This window comes from Manacus candei, unplaced genomic scaffold (genome assembly GCF_025592945.1).
Source record: "Manacus candei isolate 608988 ecotype Guabito, Panama unplaced genomic scaffold, ASM2559294v1 h1tg000017l, whole genome shotgun sequence".
NCBI lineage: Eukaryota > Metazoa > Chordata > Aves > Passeriformes > Pipridae > Manacus > Manacus candei.
Window position 1 is genome coordinate 8,947,039 of NW_026138065.1, and position 19,610 is coordinate 8,966,648.

The following is a 19,610-nucleotide window of genomic DNA, read 5'->3' on the forward strand; positions in this document are numbered from 1 at the left end:
ATACACAAAACTCAGACATCAACTGATCACAGAAGATGGCAGTAAGACAAAAATCAATTAACAGTAAAGCAAAAGCAAGTCCTCTCTATCACCTACTTCTACTCATTTTGTTACTGCTGCCTTTTACAAAGCCAATGTCAACAAATTCATTGCAACTTATATCTATATTTATAGTAGCATTTGGATCATCATGCACTGTCACAATTTAAACCACAACATAACACAATTTCTTGGCTTCCTTTTTTAGAAGATGAAAGCAAGAAGTATTTTGTAGAAATTGAGAGAAAATTCCTTGTCACTGTATTATTAACTGAAAGCTACTATTTTTTGACTCCAGCCAGCCTGAGATGGCCTCCAGATCACCCAACTGCCAACCTGTAACAATGAGAAAAAAATCACCCAGCTGCTTAGTTATGGTTTTCCCAGCAATGTTAGAATCTGCTCTGCTGGGCTTCAAAAACAGAAACAACCATAAAGATCCCCCGAATAAAAACCACAAACTAGAATGCATTTTCTGAAGGCTTCACACTCTTTGTTGGCATAAGGGACCTTGTTCAAACCTTCAGCTCTGGCAAGCACCTTATAGCCCGGTGGGTCACAGGAAGATGATTAGAACTTCTCCAGTGGCTGTACCGGAAATTTCTACTTTAATGAGAGCTCAGATCCTCAATACAGAAGTTAAAATAATGAGACACAACAAACCAAGTACTCCTAAAGACATTTTTAGGTTTTTATTTTACAAGACACTGATCCCGAGGAAGAGAGAATGGAGGTCCCTTTGAGACAATGCCTGTATATAGCTACCACAAATGAAGAAAGACCATAGGGCTAAGAATCATTGACAGTAGGCTGCCATCACTAATCACATGCAGTTGGCATGGCAACACTTTCTTATCTTTTTTTCCTGTAGATCTGCATCATTCCAAGTACTATTTAGTATGGCAATTCCAGGTTGCTCATGAGAACGTAGGAATTATGACATAATCTTTAAAAGCATTTGCCAACTTGTGTTGAATAAACTGATGTGCAGTTCTGCATAAAATGCAGCAAAAAAATGCTTTGTTTTTAAAGTTACCCATTGCACATTAGTACATACAATATAGAGCTCCCTAAAGTTTTTAAATATTCAGAGAAAAACAAATTGGCAGAAAATATGTTGTAAACAATGTCTATCCATAAACTCAATGAATAATTCATAATAAATATGTCATAGAAAGGTAATTTTCAAAGGCCTTTTGAAACATCAAAATATTCTGATGCAAGTAATGAATTATTTGTTTGCAATTTTTTAAATAAATGTGGGACTGATGAGTTGAATTTAAATTTTTGAAATCAGTTTTCCTCAACTGAATTTTTTCAGTTGGTGATTTTTTTCTGAGGCAGATAAATCCACCTTGTAACCTCTGTATTTTACTCACTCAAATCATCCTAATTTTTAATGTACATTCCACCAAACACCCTTTTAATATGTCATCTACACTGTGACAAACGGAAGCATCATTTTCATCAACAGCCTGAAGAAGGGAAGACTACTATAGGACCAATTAGAATAAACTAAATAACATCCCAGTCAACTCACAAATTAAAGCACACTGTTACCCAAACTGCCTCAGATTATCTAGATCTGCTAAACTAAATTTGAGAGTTTAGATATCTGACTACATTGGAGTGGTTTCTACTTCTCCCTTCATCCCTTCCTATTTCAGCTCTTCATCGTTTCTCATTCTTACTGTCATTCTTAATGGCATTCCTATAGTTGTTATATATGGTCAGACTGAGTTGAACATGTATGGGTGTTTTAAGCCTCCTCTCCCATAATATGGAGGAACCATATCTTGAAGCTAAGAAGTAAGGAGAACCTGAGAAGGAAACCAGAAGAAGGACAGAGTGGTGTGATGTGACCTCTAAGTTCAATAAAAACTTATTCCTTCAGAAATGTCCAACAAAGCAACTTCTAATGAAATCTGTCATATATTAGAAACAAGCCATGTGTGCTCTCCAAATAGAGCTAACAACATACCAGAGATTGCAGGCTTCCTGGTGTATAAAGCCTGTTACTGGTATAAACCTTAATAAATGCTATTAGTAACTTAGTTATGAGACATGAGTATGATAGTTTACATAATTCACACAATAGGACATACAAAAGATAAAAAATTATCTTTAATGTTTCAGAAACCCATGCAGGTGGAACTCTCATGGCATCTCCTAGCCAAGGCAAGGAGGAAATTGTCACTCTTAAGCAGCCAATTAATGTCCAGTTCCAGATAGAGCCATCAGTCCTCAGGATACGTGTATAAACCTCAGGTGAGACTGTCCAAAAAAGGTTGTCATTGCAAATTCCAGGATTACATCCTCCAGTTTGAGGATGTTGACTGGAGCAGGGAAGCCCAGGACTCACATCTGGTAGCCAGGATATCCTTTGACTGGATAAATTACAGAGCACAATAAGGTACCTGTTGGTTGAGTTTAAGTAAAACTGCTTTTTCTCCTCTTAATTTGGTTCCAGTCTTTCTTATCCATAGAACTCTGATTTTAATACTGGGATTTAAGTTTGGCTGACACTTCTGGAAAAGGATGAACTGAAGTAAAACTGTCCCACAGTGAGTGCTCAGGCTGCAGCAAAGCAATTAAAGCTGCATGTGCGGGCAGCCCTGAGGAACCCTAGAAGTGCTAGAGAAATGAAAGAACACAGCAAGGAAACACATCTTGGGACAGTTTCACAGTAGTCTGCAAAGCAGCTCTGTGCAGGCTGCCAGACCCCTGCCTGTAGCCAAGGCAGGCATCAAACTGCATTCCTGCCACAGGGAACACAAACTGAGAGCATTGTCACAGTTGAGACTGATATACTGGGAAGCTGTTTGCAAATCAGTGCATTTCACACAGGTGGACACACTTGGAATCCAAGATTGGAGGGACAGGGAGCTCACAGCAGCAAGGCAGGGGACAGTTTCAGCTGACTTCTGGCAGAGGGAAATGGGATCCTAGCACAGAAACCAAAGCCGGTCTGGCTCTGTTTGGTGACCAGCAGAGGGGAGGAAGGTATGGAAGAGGTGGAGACTACATGCTCCCTTGAGGGAAGAAAGCACAAGAAGGAGTTTTGTGTTAGAAATCAGGCGTTCTGTTTCTCCTGTAGGCTGTGAAGTTGAGTTTGCTAACATGATACACTGGAATGCAAAAATATAAATTGTTTACTTAGAATCTTTCCTACAGCTGCTACTATTATAGACTAAAATTTTGCAAAACTAATGAAAGTCAAGGTGGACTGAGTTTTCATCAGCAAACAAATGGGCCACAGAGAGGTATTTGTGCCAATAATTATCAAAACTGCATAGGTAAAGGCACCTAACACAGAGACATACAGTTTCAATAGTTCATAAGGACATTCCACTATGAATTACAAATAAATAAACTTATGTCAACCAGGATAAACAGAATAAACAACGGGATAAAATTAATATCTATTTACCATGCATATAATTTTTCCTAGATCCCAATTTCAATTGGTACAGAATTTGAACATACCCAGTCTTGGTTTTCTCTTTCTATAATTGAGGTAAAATATTTCCAGTATTATCATTTTGCTTGTTTTCTTCCTCCTCCATTGCTCAGTTGACACCTGATCCAGGATTTATTATTCAAAAGCCCAAACATTCATGCTAAGGGCCACCACTGCTACTCCAGGATGAGTTTAGAGTATGAATCAAAGGTTACCTCATACCCGTGTAAGTTAGCAAGTGTGAACTTGCTCCTTGGAGGAGAACAACAATGTCTCAATGAACTACAGTCTTACTATACAGCCTCTAACTAAAAAGTGGTTTACTGTCCTCCATGCTAGAGAGATGATCAGATTAGAAAACAAAACTTAATAAAAGCATTTCCTTTAAAAATCCATCCCCTCCTGCCTGAAAAGACTTAATATACAGCCTTGAGCCCATCAGAGCACAGCCTGCATTGCCTGCAAGCAAACACAAAAAGTGATGCTGTTTTATGCAAAAGCCATCTTGTAAACATTCCCTACTACCTAGTTAATTTTTCTGCATTTTGTGGCACTTTTCTATGGGCAGGGACATCTAACCTGTCTTATAGCTCCCATAGCTGATTAAAATGTGTCTTATCTAGACATTATTAAAAGGTCATTAAGTACCTACACATTTTGCCTGACTTCCCAAGTGGAAAAAAGTCATTTTGCAGAACTGCTGGTCTAGCCAGTGGCAAAAGAAAATGTCACTGCATCTTGCTCATTCCTGCCTCACTAGTAGCATATAAAACCTCTTTTAACATCTTGTTTTTGTTTAGGTGCCGAAACTTCAATAAAATTACTTCTCACTCATGGAAAAAGCCTGCCAGAATGCCAGTCCAACCTCTTAGGGGAAGCTCGAGGTGACTGCTTGGGACCCCAGCTTCATTTTGGAGCTCTGCATAGGCTGAGATGATGGGAGCTGATTGTTCTGGTTGTGTTCAACCGATCAAAGTCCCAAGAGCTGCCCACTGTCTCCACCCATGTGCTGCTCCCTGAGTACAGGCACAATCAGCACTTACATAGGCTTCTTTTGGCCTCATGTGTTTTGGCCCTTATGTGTCAGGTGTCCACCAGCACCAGACTTTCCCCATGTCTATCTTCTCCATCTCTGATCTGTTCTTCAGTTTGGGCTGGGGCACTGGGACCAACTTGTGTAGTACCTGAGCATCCCAGCAAACACAACAGAGTACTGGCCCTGTTTGGGGAATCAAACCCAAATAACATTGCTGATTTTATTTTTTTTCTTTTAGTTTTTCTTTCTCTTCTGCTGTATTCTTTCTTTGCCACTGTGCCATGCTTCTTTATCTTATGTCACTTCTGCTGTTTGGAAATATGTTAAGAGCCTGAAGTAGAGCTAGAAATGTAAGGCTGACATTCAGCCATTTGAGGTTGATTGAGCAGCCAGAAACAGCTGACAACACATCCATAGGCCAAGGGATTCACTTTTCTTTGGTTTCTCAGAGCACTGGTCCCTGCTGAAGCTCTTCTAGAAAGTATAATGAATGGGAAAGGAAAAAAAGACACTTGATTGTCCTCATCAGTCACTGATACATCAGGGCACTAATTCTAATATTTCTGCAACTAAACGCATTTATTGTTGGGTAGCTAGGGTTAGTAGAAAAAGGCTTAAGTCAAGGCAACAGATGACATTTGGCACAAGAATTAGAAACCAAGGCTCCAGGAGTTTCAAATTTGAATGTGAATTTCTGCTGTTCCTCTGTTTCAGAAGAATTGTCTTTGATGTCAAGAGATCCAACTACAGAGCCAAAGAACGAAAGGCTGTCTCCACAGCACAGCCTCTCTGTCATTTTTCCGCATTTAAGCACACAGCAGGCTGTACCTCAGCAAGGTCTCTAATTTGTGCTGTAAAGGAACCAGCAAGCCAACTGATGCTATGTTTCAGCACCACATTTTTCTACCTTTCTGATTGTTTTGAACTCTTTCAGAGTAACAAGTAAGATTAATGTTAAGATTATTACTGGTAATAATCTATGAATATTGGTGAAGTGATAACATTTTCCACTTGGTGGCAGATATTCCTTTTAAAAATAAGCACAAAGCTCAAAAGACACATTCAATGCAGTCTTTTACTGAGGCACGTCTTATGGTGCCTGATGGGCACAGATCCTGTGGATGCAGAGCTGAGCTGTAGAGTTTTAGGGCAAGGACTTGCCCCAAGAGCCATGTGTGTGGTGAGCAGCCATGCATGACCAGGTTTCCTCACATGGTTCTGAAGCTGCCCAACCCCATGAATGTCCTCTAGGGTTGACTGAAAGATTTTACCTTTACCATTCAGGGCATCCCTGGCACTGCGTGAAACCCACAGGCTTTGCAGAAAGTCAGTGCATGCAGATTTTGAGCATTGGGGTGTCAGCAAAGGTTCAGCTTCCTTGATGTGTAATTGAGAGGAAATGCTCCCTCTGTTCCTACCTTCTCCCATTTATCTTGCCTGCAGGCAGTTTGATGCCAAAAGCAGAAGTTTTTCCCTCATATGGTGTTGCACTATGGCATTCAACTCAATAGGGGACATCAAATGCAAGGACAATACTCCTCTAGGAATTTGTTAGCCTGCCCCAGGACAACCAAGTTTTTTTTCTTTTCCTTCTAACATTCCACCATGGTGGGAAGGCAGAGGACAAAATTTTACCCTGACAGCTAACAACAAACATCTCAGAATCATGTGACTCCCATCTAACCACAGGTAAGTGTTGCATATTCAGTCGGATTGCTGATTAGAAACAAGGTCACTACACTAGCTGGCAGGCAGTTAATCAATTAAGTTCATGAATGTCAATGCATTTTTGCATGAAAACTTTTCTTAGAAACAAACTCAGAATACTGAGGTTCTGAGCCTTTGCCTTCAATATTCAGCACAATCCTTAAAATACAGCTTTTTTTTTTTTTCCCATGCAAGTCAGTGCTTGTCCTCAAAATATGACCATTGCCATCTCATTGCTGGTCTGAGAATACTTCTTGTATCAATACAGTGTCAACTGGGGAAAAAAATAAACATTGCAATGATACCTCTCTCTTGAGCAGAAGGGTGAGAAGGAAAACAGCTTTATAACATGGACTGTCATGCCCCTTATGCAGTAGGACCCCTCAATTTCTAGGTAAAGCCTTCATCTCTGACATAGCTGCATACTCTTTCAACAGAGAAAAGATATCCTGAGGCCATGACATGTCCTTCTGTAGCTGAGATTTACTTTGAACTGTGCTGAACAAGAACAGATAGCAATGCACAAAGCAACACTCTTGAAATTCCCTTCTCTCACCACTGAATGGGAAGCTGAGTGCTTCTACCTAATTATTCTGACCTTTCCACTATCAGGATTTGACTCAGACTATTCAAGGAGCAGAAAAGGAGGCTCTGTTTTTGCTTAAATAATGTGTTCCTTGGTGACAGCATAACCCTCTGACACTGTAGTGTCTGTCTTCAGCATTCACTTCCTCTGGGGTCCTTTTTTGATATCAAAAAAAAAAATATTCACTCAAAACAAAACAGTAGGAGAATATAAACCATTCCCACCAAGCTATGCATCTCTCCTGTGTCTCTTTGTCATTGAATTTTAATGCCAATTAATCACATCCCAGAAAGGATATAAGCCACTGCTTAGTGATGCTAATGAAACCTCTCTCCCTCTGCATTACAGCCATCTCTGTTTCAAGAACTGACAGTGGAAGGAAGATGGCTTTCTCTCAGCTAGAGAGTCATACGTGACACGGACAAGTGATGGGTCCTACATATGGTCTATTGGGTGGACCAGGTGCCAGAAATTTCCTATCTCTGCCTCAAAACCAAAATTACATTTATTTCCCCTTTCCAAACAGTTGGTATGATGCTGCCCTTGTGCTAAGTCAACCACACGATGTTCCTACACAGGGAGTTTTGGGAGGGCTTGCAGTTAGAGAGTCACATGTTCTATCTCATTACTTTGTCTCTTGCTCATCCTGACCTTCTCACAGGGCTTATTTTCCTCTTCCTGTTCACTTTTCCATGTCCCCCTCTCTGCCCCTTATGTCAGTGACAAGGTACAAGAGTGGCTATCTAAATTTCCTTTCCTTCTAACTCTAATTACTTTTGTGCTCCCAGAGGAAAAATTGCAAAGGTAGTTACCATATTAATTGGACATGAAATTTCACTCAGAATTTCCCCTCCTGTGTTTTTGGCTGTGACTAGGTTGATGGTTATGTTACAGGAAAACAAACTGTTACAAGTGAAAAATGACCAAGATTAGAAATGCAGGAAACAACAAGTAGGTAATTAGCACAGTTTAGCCAACTTATCTGAATTGTTTTTTATTATTTATCTGTTGACATTTTTGTACAGCATTGGAAAATTCCCTCTTCCATCCAGGTGGACTAGTGAATACCCATGCCATCTGCTTAAATGTCTAATTTGCAGTATGCCATCTATATGACCTTCAGTTTTCAAATCATTTTATAACCCATCAATCTGTGCACCTGGCACAATATCCCCTCTTTGTACCTGATAACTGATTAGCACATTTTAACCTCTTTCGTGGCAAATAACAAATATTTTCTATGCTCATCACAGCTTTTCCCCATTCCTTCCCGTGTCTTTGCAATTACAGGAGGACAACATAATGAATTTGTCAGCATAGGAGTCATTTTCATCTGACATTTTGCAAGAATCCATTGCTCTCAGCACTCAAATTTTTTGATGTATTTTAGCTGGTTTTTACATGTCCTGCATTTTTTAAAGGGAAAAACTGTGCAACTCAGCACAGAAACTGAGACTAAAAAGAGCATGTAAGACAAAATGCATTACTCATGCAGGTGCTCGTCACGTGGTAGTCTTCATAAAAATAGTATCCAGTGCTGTCCTCACTAGAATTCTCCAAAAGAACGAACAAAGGCAAACAGCTTTCTACGTGCTCCAGATGGGGTTAAGTGAATGTCTGCCCCTTAAAGCATTTTCTGAAAAGTTTATATATGTCTTTGAGCTGCCTGGCTGTCAGTGATTTTTCAGATGCATTCGCCGTTTCCTTCCTTGCTTGCAGCCAGTCAGATGCTGCTGATGCGGCAGTACCAGGAATGTGACTTATTTTAGAAGGGAAAATGCTCACCCAGCACATGTTCAACATGTGTCACAGGGAAGACACCAGCCCAAACAGAGAGCAAGAGCAAAAAGGTGTCTCCTAGTTCTGATCACTGACAGAGTGAAGCATTGAAGCTCTCAGACGAAGTTTTTGTGGTGAAGGAAACAGGTCTGCAGGGCAGTGTAGGGCAGTTTGAGAGGAAAAGGTTTGCATCCAACAGCACAGTGGAGTAGAAAAGGAGGGAAATTAAGTTTATTATCTTCTGTGGGAGCACTAAAGAATTTTTTCATGCCTCACTGTCCAATCTAGGACACTGAGAGAGGGAATTAACTCTCTCTTTGGTTAAATAGAAAAGTATGGCTTATATTTCCAGTGGTCCTATTGGGTTTTGGCATGAAACAGGACAAGACAGTCAGTGTGAATGTGTCCTAGTGATGCAAAAATGAATATTGGTAGGTCAAACATAGGTATACTTCCCTCATCAAAAGAAGGAAGGATGCCACTGAAAACCATTTCTCTGCAAACGAAGATGACAGTTGGTAATTGGCGTTAGAGCATTTCCTCCATCAACTTCTGTTGCTTCACTTAAGTCTTGCTAAGACTGCTAAGACTAAAGTAAACATTTTCTAGTCTTAGTTAAATGTTGGCAAACAGGACTTGACACTGTTAATGGGACTGGCTGGGGATTTTCTGGCTAGTTTCTTGACTGGAAAATATGAATTCAGAAAAAACCTGACACTTTAGTCCAAAAAATGTTTCTAAGTTAAGAGACAGACAGAGGAGTCACCTCCTGTGTTTGTCCCCACAGTGATATGAGGATAATCTTGATCCTTGCTCTCTCTTACTCAGATCACAGATTTTGGTCTGGGTCTGCTTGGTGAGAGCCTGGTCCATGCCTGCAGATATAGAGATCAGTTTTCCATCAGCATCCCATGTTTCCGCTTGATACCTGTGCAACTGTTGATGACAACGTAAGAAGAGAGACAGATTTTCCACAAATTAAGGCACGTACTCTGGATGAAAGAAAAGACCAGGGCCTTTTGGGTCCACATCATGCTGGAGTTACACCTCTCTCTAATCCACAGTTTCTTTCTAGGAAGCAGAATTCAGTTTCATCCAGTCATAAGAAAGAATGGATGCTGAAATCTAAGCAGTATTTGAGCACACCCCTCACCACATGCGACTCGCTGTGCCAGTCCATGCCAGCCAGCTGAAAAACACCAGTGGTCACCTCATTCATCCTTTCTGCATTTTACGCAGTGTGGCTCCCACCTGTTATGAAATACCCTTTCTGTTCTCTTAAGCCTCAAAGATTTTAGCAACCTGCTGTCATCTGTTAAACCAAGATCAAAGACAACAAAAGTGCCTGCCTAATCTGGAATGTAATCCTTCTTATGTGGGTTTGTTCCTGAGCTGGGTGTCAGTACTGACAGTCCTTCTATCCCCATCTTTTTGCTTAGGGATTAAGACAATGGGGTCGCTCATACCGTTACCACCATGGATCTGACTATTTTCCAGCTGTCTAGTTTCTGCTACTATTCATGGGGTGTGTAGTACATAAAGATACGATCACAGTTTGTGAATAGTCCCACAGCACACCATAAAGCTATCAGAAACTGGCCTGGCATCACACCTGTCATATTGCTTTTCAAAATGAGAGTTCCTGTCATTAAACAGCCACTGACCCTTTGGCAGCAGGACCAGACAAGGAGGAAACTACAAACAACTTCCCCTATAAATGCCAACACACTGTCCTTATCTGACACTGTACAGCTTCAGGTGATAAAATTGGTTTGACAAAAGTAGAAGCTGGGAAGCCTGCTTCAGCAGACCTATAGGAAGCTGGAAAAATAAATAAATGCATCACTTTATTTTCCTTTAAATGTTTTCCACCAGATGGATCTTCTTTTAGCTTTCATTCATGCTGTATTTCTCACATCTGTGTGCATTTGTTTGCAGTGAGGCAGCACATCCAGCACAGACCAGAGAACTTCCCTTGTGTGCATCCTTTCAAAGCCTGGTCAGGCACTTCCTGCCTTCACAGGGGATTTAACATCACCCTTTTAATCTTCCCAAGTTTTTCTTGGGCTTGAGTATTTCAAATATTATATAGTTCTAATTATTCCGGTAAGACACTGCAAAATCTCAAGTGCTTTCATTCCCCTAAAAGCTGGCAAGGGATGTGTAAGTTGTCTGTGCTTTTGTTTCCCTTACTACATACTTTGTTTTCTCTTTCTTTCCCACTTGCCAGAACAAAACCAAAATCTGCAAGCTTCCCTCTAAACCAACCTGTGCCAAATTTTCCAGGAAGTAATCTGTAGTACTGAGTCCCTTAAGGAGATGCTCCCAGTGCAAATATCTACACTGACAACAGCACAAGATGGGATGATTAAAAGCTACACAGCTCTTATATTCCTTACATCTTTGTGTCTATAAGCTATTTAGTAAGCAAATTTCAAAGTTTCTGCTGTGACTTTTAATTTCATGTACAACCACATTTGCTGCATATAGGAATTATTTTCTCTATTGAGCTCAAAGAAACGATTTACCATTTTTATCTAAGATTATGTAGAATTCAACACATTGATGCTACTTAGCTATAGCGCATTTAGGGTAATGGTTCTAACTTTAAATAACAATCTTTTCTTAAGGTTTTAAAGGTAAACTGTTGATTAACTTTAAAGCATGTATCTCTCAGGTAAGTAATGTTAGTCATTGTTCATTGTGAGAAACTTAGCCACATATTTACCGTAAAACACATTTCTGTTGATTAATTATGTAAAACAATAGCAGTTTTTCTTCCTCGGACTTAAGAGAAAGACTCCTACTTAAAACAAGGACTCTTGAGAAAACAAATTTCATTTCAAAGGTTATTAGCTAAAAGAAGCCTTTGTTTTAGTCTTAATGGAATCATTCTCCTAGGATGACACAAATATCCATAAAGCACCATGATTTAATTTGGGTTTTAAAAAAACAAAAACAACTTTATTTTCCCTTGACACAAAACAAGATTAGCTGGGGTGTTTTTTTGCTCTGTTGGGTAATACAATAATGGCTAGATTGTTTGTTTCTGGCCATCACATGAGCATGCAAGGAGAAGGGGAGAAGATATAAAAAATTTCCTCTGCAGAGCCGCTAAAGAGCTGGAGGCAGCATGCCTGGAGCACAGCCTTCTCCTCCCACCAGCTCCTGGGTCTCACTTCAGCATCACACGTGCCTGCCAGGCAAAGCTGGCTCCCAAAATAATGCAGATTTACCCCTTTACCAATTACAAAAAAAAAATTTACAAAATTGCTCTCCTTCCTGCACTACCATGCAGTCACAGCAAGGAAGGGAGTGAAGAGTAAGCTGGACCAGGGTCTCATATTCTCTTGACCAGCCAATAGACCCATCTGGTGCCACAAAAAATGAAGCTGCTGTTTCCTACGTTGTGCGGGGTGCGTATTGTCCCCGCGGTCTGCAGCTGTGGGGGAGGCTCTCCTTCCTCCAGCCAAAAACCGCCAAGGGCTTTGTTTACATCAGTGCAGCTGGGAGGTCCCTCAAATGCAGGCCAGCTGTTAAAAACCAAAATGAGCTCCTAAACAGTGCGAACCAAACTGTCCTTCTGCATCTGCCTCTTCAATCCCATCCAATAAACTGTCCACTAGTAACAAAATAGAATGAGACCGAAAGACACAAAGCACATGTTATAACGTGACTGTAATGATTGGTCAATATATCCTACCATGCCTTCGTGTAAAAGGAGCTCTCCCAGCACCCAGACACAGCCCTGAAGAGGACCCCTCATCTTCACAGAGGGTAAAGCAAACAAATTTTAAAATATTTGCCTGCTTTTTACCTACTCTCATATGGGAAAAATCTCCAAAAAGATGAGGCCAAGATGAGTAATTTCATTTACTTAATTTGTTTACAAACTCTTCCTGTTAAGAGAAAAAAAATATGGAAAAGTAATAGTTAGGGGTTTCTTCAAATACATACTCTAAGGTCTTCAGACTTGGAAAGGTGTTCATTAATGTGGGGCAAGACCTTGGAAAATACTGCAAAGGGCCAAATGCTGAAAAAAAAATCTCAGTATACTGTCCCATGTTAGTAAATGACATATAAAAGGAAGGGGCCTATTTAAAAAACATTGCCAAGCAGGAGAGGATCAAAATTTGCTCATACCCCATAGCATGAATTTGTGAATCTGGCTGGACATAGTAAAGAACTTCTCCTTAGTATATATTGTCATATGAGAGTTTGTGACTTGTAGGTTCAGGGGGGTTTTCTTTCTTTGAAAGTATCTACAGTGGAATAAAAAAAAAAATCAAAAAAATCTTTTAGAGCACAGAAAAAGAGATTATGGTAGCAGATATCTACAGGAAATTCTGTTCCAGTGATCATAACATGAACGTGTTCTCAAATTAAAGTAAATTCAACAAGTAGACTAGGTTTGTTTTCTTCATGGTTCATTGTGAACTTAGATACTTTACACTTCCTCGGGGCAGAGCCAGTATTGCATTTGGGAAACATGAAATGCTCCAGATTTATACGCATATATAAGAAGAGTATTTTGCAGCACAATTTGATAAACAGTTTTTAAATAGCAAATGTTACTGATAAAAGCAAGATGGAGGTTTTCTTCGGGGGCAACTGAAAGAAGGGTGTATAGAAAGACTTGTACCTCCTGAAGTTCTCCTGGAAGTAAGTAGCACTATAAACAAAGGCATTATCAGAGGAGCCCTGAACATCTCAGTATAAATTAGCCCTGCTACCGTAACTACATTTGTATTCAAATCCATATTAACATGAGCATCGGATCTATGCTACACTGTCATGATTTTGAGACTATAGCACAGGAGTGTCACAGTCATTTGCATTGTACAGTTTAGAAAATACTGCTCAATAAAATAAAACTCTTTTCAGAATATGCAAGAAAGGAAGGTTTAATTTCTAAATAAAGAAACCATTTTCAGGAAATATAGGGTTTCTGTAATGATGTTAGAAAATAACTTTGATAAACCATTTGCAAAATATTAGAAAACTTAAATAATACATTAATAATAATTTCATTATAACAAAAAAAGTATTTGCCTTTAGTATGGACTTTCTCCCTTCAAAATGGCATTTTTTTTACCACTGATGTTATGATCAGCACAAATAATAAGAAAAAACAGTTGTGAGTAAATGCTTTTAAATGGACAACTAGCTAAATATGTAAATAATTATGCAACATTCATTTCTTTTTATATCCTAAGGAAAAAAATCCAAAACTGTTCAATCAGATTCTTCAAAAAGTCCTGAAGGGTTGTTGAAAAATGACCTGTTTATTCCTACATCTGCTTAATTAATGCAAGTGAATATGTCAAATATCCATCCCGGTAATGGATTAAGAAATTATCTACAAGCAGCTTCAGAAAGCTGCAGGCAAACAAAATTTCTCAGTATCACTATGCAGAACATCCTACCCTACATCAAGGCATATCTGAAAAACTTGAGGTAAAGCAAATGGGTTATAAAAATATGTACATCTTTAAATTTTCTTGTAGCAGACCAAAGCAGCATTACCATAATAGTTACATCTGTCATATCTCCTGTCACATAACTCCTGGCTCTCCTGCTCTAGTTTTGTCAATCTTGAATGCATATTTTTCTCTTTTTTGCTGGTATATCTGTAAAGCTTCAGGCGAATTTCCCTCACTGATCCCTTTGCACACGTTCCCTGAATCAAGCCTGTGATTCTGACAAGGAATGAAATCCCTTATAGCAGCTGGGGTGAGGTAGGAAGCAAAGATCACTGAGGCACTTTGAAAAATGCCTTTTTGAAACAATATGTTAGTTGACAAATACATGTATGATTATATTGTCAATGCCCAAATAATTTCCACCATTTACCTGTTGTATCCTGGTCTCTTTTGATGAAGAAAAACAAACAGCATAATTTTTACAGATAAGGAAGGCAGAAGGCAAAGGAAACATGGCAGATGGGCTATCAGATGAAGAATACCAGACAATTTCATCAACCTAGAGCAAATAAAACACTACCATCAACAGTCACACTTTCACAGTCACAGAGAGATTGCATAGGACATTTATCAGCAAAATATTTAACCACCAGACATACAGTTTTAAAATTGCTAAAAGCCTTTCTAAAATTGAGGTTTGGTTGTGTTTAGGAGAAAATTAAAGAAAAAATGGACTTGAAGAAGCAATTAGTTCCAGCATTTTCCACATGAGAAACTTCTATTGTGGGTGTTAAATTCACAAAAGGATTAGGAAGATCAGTGAATCTGGTTCTGTTATATTGCCACCCCTTGGGAACATGAGGAGATAGTAACTGGTGCCCAGATGCATCTAATGTCCAGATTTTGAGATGGTCTTGCAAGGAAACCAGCTGAGGTATGCAAGATACCCAGTCCTGAGAGGATGGATCAGCAGCTATAGACCACAGCTCTTTATTTAGCATCCCTCTGAGATGCTTCACCGCACCTCAAGAGCACTGGTCAGTAATGTGGCCCCAGCACACCACGGGTTCTTTGCACAGAGAATCAGCTCAAGATATTCTGGCGTTTCTAACAAACTTGTAAATGGGGCCTCTGGTGTGGACCTTCCTCCTGTTTACAAGAATAGAGAACAGGCTGCAAGAGCTGGTCACAGCTTTGACCTGTGGCTGAGAGCTTATTCAAATCCTTGCCTTACTGCCCTCCGCTCTCTCTCCTCTCTGATCACCTGTCCTTCTTTCTAATCTGAGCAATTTCAAATTTAAGATATCAAGAGGATGAGCTTTAACCATTGCAGCCAGAGGGTCTTCAGAGATGAACTGGAAAGCAGGATGCTCTTTCTCTAGTAAATTGCCACTGAACAGATGAGGCAGTCCTCAGAAGGAACTGGGACAGGTTGTTTCCGTGCTTGTTTTGCTGGCTGGGTAAATGCTGGTTTTGAGTTTGTGTTTTCAAGACGTGTTGAAACAGAGGACCAGATATTAATTTTGATGATTGTTTCTCCCAACCATTATAGACTGGTACGTCTCTGCCTGCGGGACTTTGACTAGGAGAATCCTGCAGTTTTCCAGGAGGAAAAACCTACTGTAGGAGTAGCCTAATTTAGAAACTCATGGGATGAGAAAGTTCTTCCTGGATGGAAGACTATATTCTCCTTCATGCTTACAGGCTGCCTCATCCTCCCCTATCCTGTGACAAGTGCCAATGAGAGGGACAGGAAGAGCCTGTGCCTGGGAATGAAAACTTGCAAAAGGGGCATAAGAAAACTATGGAGAACTGCCTTGTCCAGGAAGAAATCCTGCCAGATGATGGGGGGAACAGAAGATGCAACACTTCCTAAATGACACAGAGGTTTTCTTTCTGGAAAACTACCCCAAAAGAGTATTGTTCCTTTGCCTGGTTTCAAATAAAACTGTTCAAGTTCATAACCCTCGAGAAAGGGTTTATACCACAAAGCCCAGTTTATAGATGTACTAAAATGAGGCAAGAAATAGCATTTCAAACACAACTGTACTACCTTCTAGTAGTTAGTTTTTTGTGTTCCCCTAATGAATATCATGGCTTCTACCAATTTTCTTCTTAGCTATACAACTGTATAAATGGTCATAAATGTCTACAGTATCACTTCACTATGCAAACACAGAATAAGAGGCTAAGAGTCTGACAGCTGAAACTTAATTCAATTCCAAGTTTAATAATTGGGTATCATGTTATCTGTGCATATTCTGGATCTCACTCTATGATCTTGTATGGGTACTACTTTTCACTTCCTTCAAGAATCAGTAGCCTTATCAATATTTAAATATAGGATTTGTTTCGTGTGAACTGCTCTTTGAAAGGTTTTGTTCAATTTTGTCTTCTGTTCCATTCACTTCTCTTTTTCATTATTATTTCTTTCAAAATCCTTTTCTCCTGCACTAAGTTGTCCTTAAGTTTTGTTTATGGCAGGCTACTAAGTAAGCCATTAGCCTGAGAAGCTAGACATTCATCTGTGGTGCCATAATTTTACGCTCAGAAGATTAGGTAGGCTACACCCTAAATGAACATAGTTAAAATTCAGCACAGCTACTTTCTTAATTTCTACTGAGTGAGACTAAAAAATGGTTTTTAACTGGTAAATTTCAATTCCTGTATTTTTCTCTCTGGTGCTGCTTTTCCATAGAGAAACCACAGGGTATGTTGAGAGAGCAAAAGAAACTCCAAGACCATCCTCTAGGACTCTCCAGTGCCATATCCTTTGTTCTTGCCTGTGGTGTGTGTTTAGTCTTTGTATTGCACCCTCTCCCTCAGCCTTGGCTGCATCACTCGGCCCTTGTACTCTGTCTCTGTGCAGAAACCAGTGCCCTACATTGAGAGCCCTAATGCTGATCTAGGGCTGGTAAGTGCACAGACTCCATCTCTCCCTCTCACCTTACCTAGTTACAGGACCAGGGGTCTCTGCTACTGCTGCAAACAGGAGTACAGAGCAGCTCCACAGGTGATTTGTCCTTGATACTACAGGATCTGGGACAGTGTCTGAGATTGAAGGTTCCAAGGCTGATGTTCCAGCTGCTCAACTAGGCCATCTGAAAGAGTTCATGAACACATGCTCTGCTCTCTCCACACCTAGAGAAGCAGACGTGGTCAGCGAGATCTCAGCAGTCAGCAGCTTTGGACAAGTATGGACAGATGAAATGACCATCTTTTGACTTCCTCTCTGGATTCCCAGCAAGCACCCATATGAGTTGTTTGGTGGCAGAATCCCTTTTACTCGTTTCTTCATACTACATACTATGTTTGCTATTTCTTACATACGATATGCAAAGATTTTCTATTTCAGAGATATTTCAGAATTCCAGAAAAAATTCTTATTCCCATCTGGTTTCCACCTCTCTTGTCATGCCTTCTGCTGCCAATCCTGATTCCCAGGGGCCACTTTCCTTCTCTTTTTTGATAAAAGACTACTTTTGTATTTGAGTTACTTTCAGACAACTTGAACATCTGTCCCATCTGTCCCACATCTATTACTTTTTTCAAGCTTGTCACTTAAAGGTTAAATAATTTTCTTAATATGTTTTAACATTTTCTTTAGAAGGCTTATTTCATCCTAATATTTTGTGCTTTTTACTGTGTGCTGTGTTTTCTGATCTGTGTGAACCTACTTCTTTGCTGATGTGTCCCTGTAATAATTTTTGTTTGCTGGGCTCTCACTCCTACCATCATTCAGAGGTAGTTGTTGACTCAAATAGCTTTGGGAATCTTTTCTTACAAATTTCTCCCTCTGCTTGTTTGGCAAATTCCTTCTAGGTTTTGTAATTTTGATTAAAGGAGATTTCAAGCCTACTCCACATTCAAATCCCTGCACACTTCAGTCCAGTTGACTTTACTAACCACTTCCTTCAATTTCTCAAACTTTGCCCTCCTGAAATTACTCTATTTATTTTAAACTTAATCAACTCCTGCTCATACAATGCAAGGTAATTTTCTGCAATCAGCCCTTCTAGAAGGTCCTTAAGCCTTCTCAAAACCTAGTCTGAAATAAGCAAGTGTAAATTCTCTTTGTGATTGTGACAGAGAAAATTAACAGTGTTTAAGGACTCTGAGCTTTTATAATCATAATGAAGCAATAAGATCTGTAAATACAGATTTTCCTTCACAATGAGCCTTAAATTTGTACATGTTTCATCAGAAAAAACTTTTGTTTTGCAAGTGAACTGAAATAACATATTCTGAAGGTGAAATCTTGGCTTTATGGAAATAAACAGGGAATTGAGTATAGTAATGTTAGGACTTTGCCCAGGAGTTGTGAAATTATTATCAAGTGTGGGAGCTCTCAGCCTGCCCTTAGAGAAGCTGGCTGTTCATCACATCCAATGTGTCAGGAAAAACAGGCTGATAAAAGGCATCTGGGAGCAGACTCATTATTTTTCCCCTTTGCATGTACTCTGTGTATTTTTGAAAAAGTTCTAGGTAATAGCTGGGAGTCCAATGTAGTGAGAAAATGTTGACCTAAATATAAGATGTGAAACTTAAAATACAGCCCCAAATTAAAGCATTGGTGTTACAGTCATGTGCACTGGGGCTCAGACATTATGTTCGCATGAGGGGATACAGTTTTTCCATTTAGCTTAGTCTGTTTCTAGTTTACCACTCTTGTAACTAAAGTTGGATAAAAATTTTAAGAAGAACTCATTTTAATTTTTCTTCTTCATATGAAAACCACAGGCTATCCTAATTTGTAGCTTCATGATACTCAATATTCAAGGAGCATTCAGGTGTCTAGCCTGCACTCTGAATATCCTTACAAATCTTAGAAATTCAGTGCAACTATTTACTCCACAAAATATTCCTACCAAGCATTCACTACCTTGTTTTGCAGAAGAGTTTTCATCATTTACCCAGAAGAGAGAAGTGTTATAGCACACTACAAGCAACAGACAAAAAAAATCCCAATAGCTGATAGGTACACAGCCATCTTCACCCTAAGACATCTGTGCACTTGGGGGACAGTGAGGAGGTTGTGAGGCAAGACTGCAGGGAGCTACTGTACAAGCTAGCACAGGTAGTTTCAAAACAGTTTAAATATGCTTCAGTCCAACCTCAGTGAGTGGAATGTCACAGAAAGGACCGAGGAGGTGTCAGATCCTGTCTCTGTGACAGTACAGAGTAGAAAGCCAGGCAAACCATTCCACCGCAGGCAGTGCCGCAGCTACTCAGGTGCCGGTCACACAGCCCCTCTTAGGCATCTGCACCACATTAGTGGTGTCTGTACACTGAACATTAAAGACCATTAAACATCAATGAGTATTATGTTTCCATTTTCCAGTAAGATCCTTTTTGCAATGCAAAATTGCTTTTAATGTCACTATCCTTAGGCATTTCAGATTCTGTGTACAATTGGTAGTCAAACTTGTAGTGGGTTGACCATGGCCAGATACCAGGTACCCACTAAAGCCCTCTCTCACCCTCCCCTCTGCAACTGGACAGAGGAGAGAGAAAAAAAAACAGCTAAGAATTCATGAGTAGAGATAAAAGCTGGGAGAGGTCAGTGACTGATTACCTTCA

General features: G+C 39.8%; 1 long non-coding RNA gene across 1 annotated transcript; it reads right to left on the reverse strand.

Moving 5' to 3' along the window:
- Positions 1 to 14,466: 14,466 nt before the first annotated feature.
- Positions 14,467 to 19,192, reverse strand: LOC127469261 (uncharacterized). Its single transcript, XR_007903911.1, has 3 exons — positions 18,913 to 19,192; positions 16,982 to 17,171; positions 14,467 to 14,589 (listed from the first exon to the last, which is right to left on the reverse strand). It is a non-coding gene; the product is annotated as an uncharacterized LOC127469261 (long non-coding RNA).
- Positions 19,193 to 19,610: the final 418 nt, after the last annotated feature.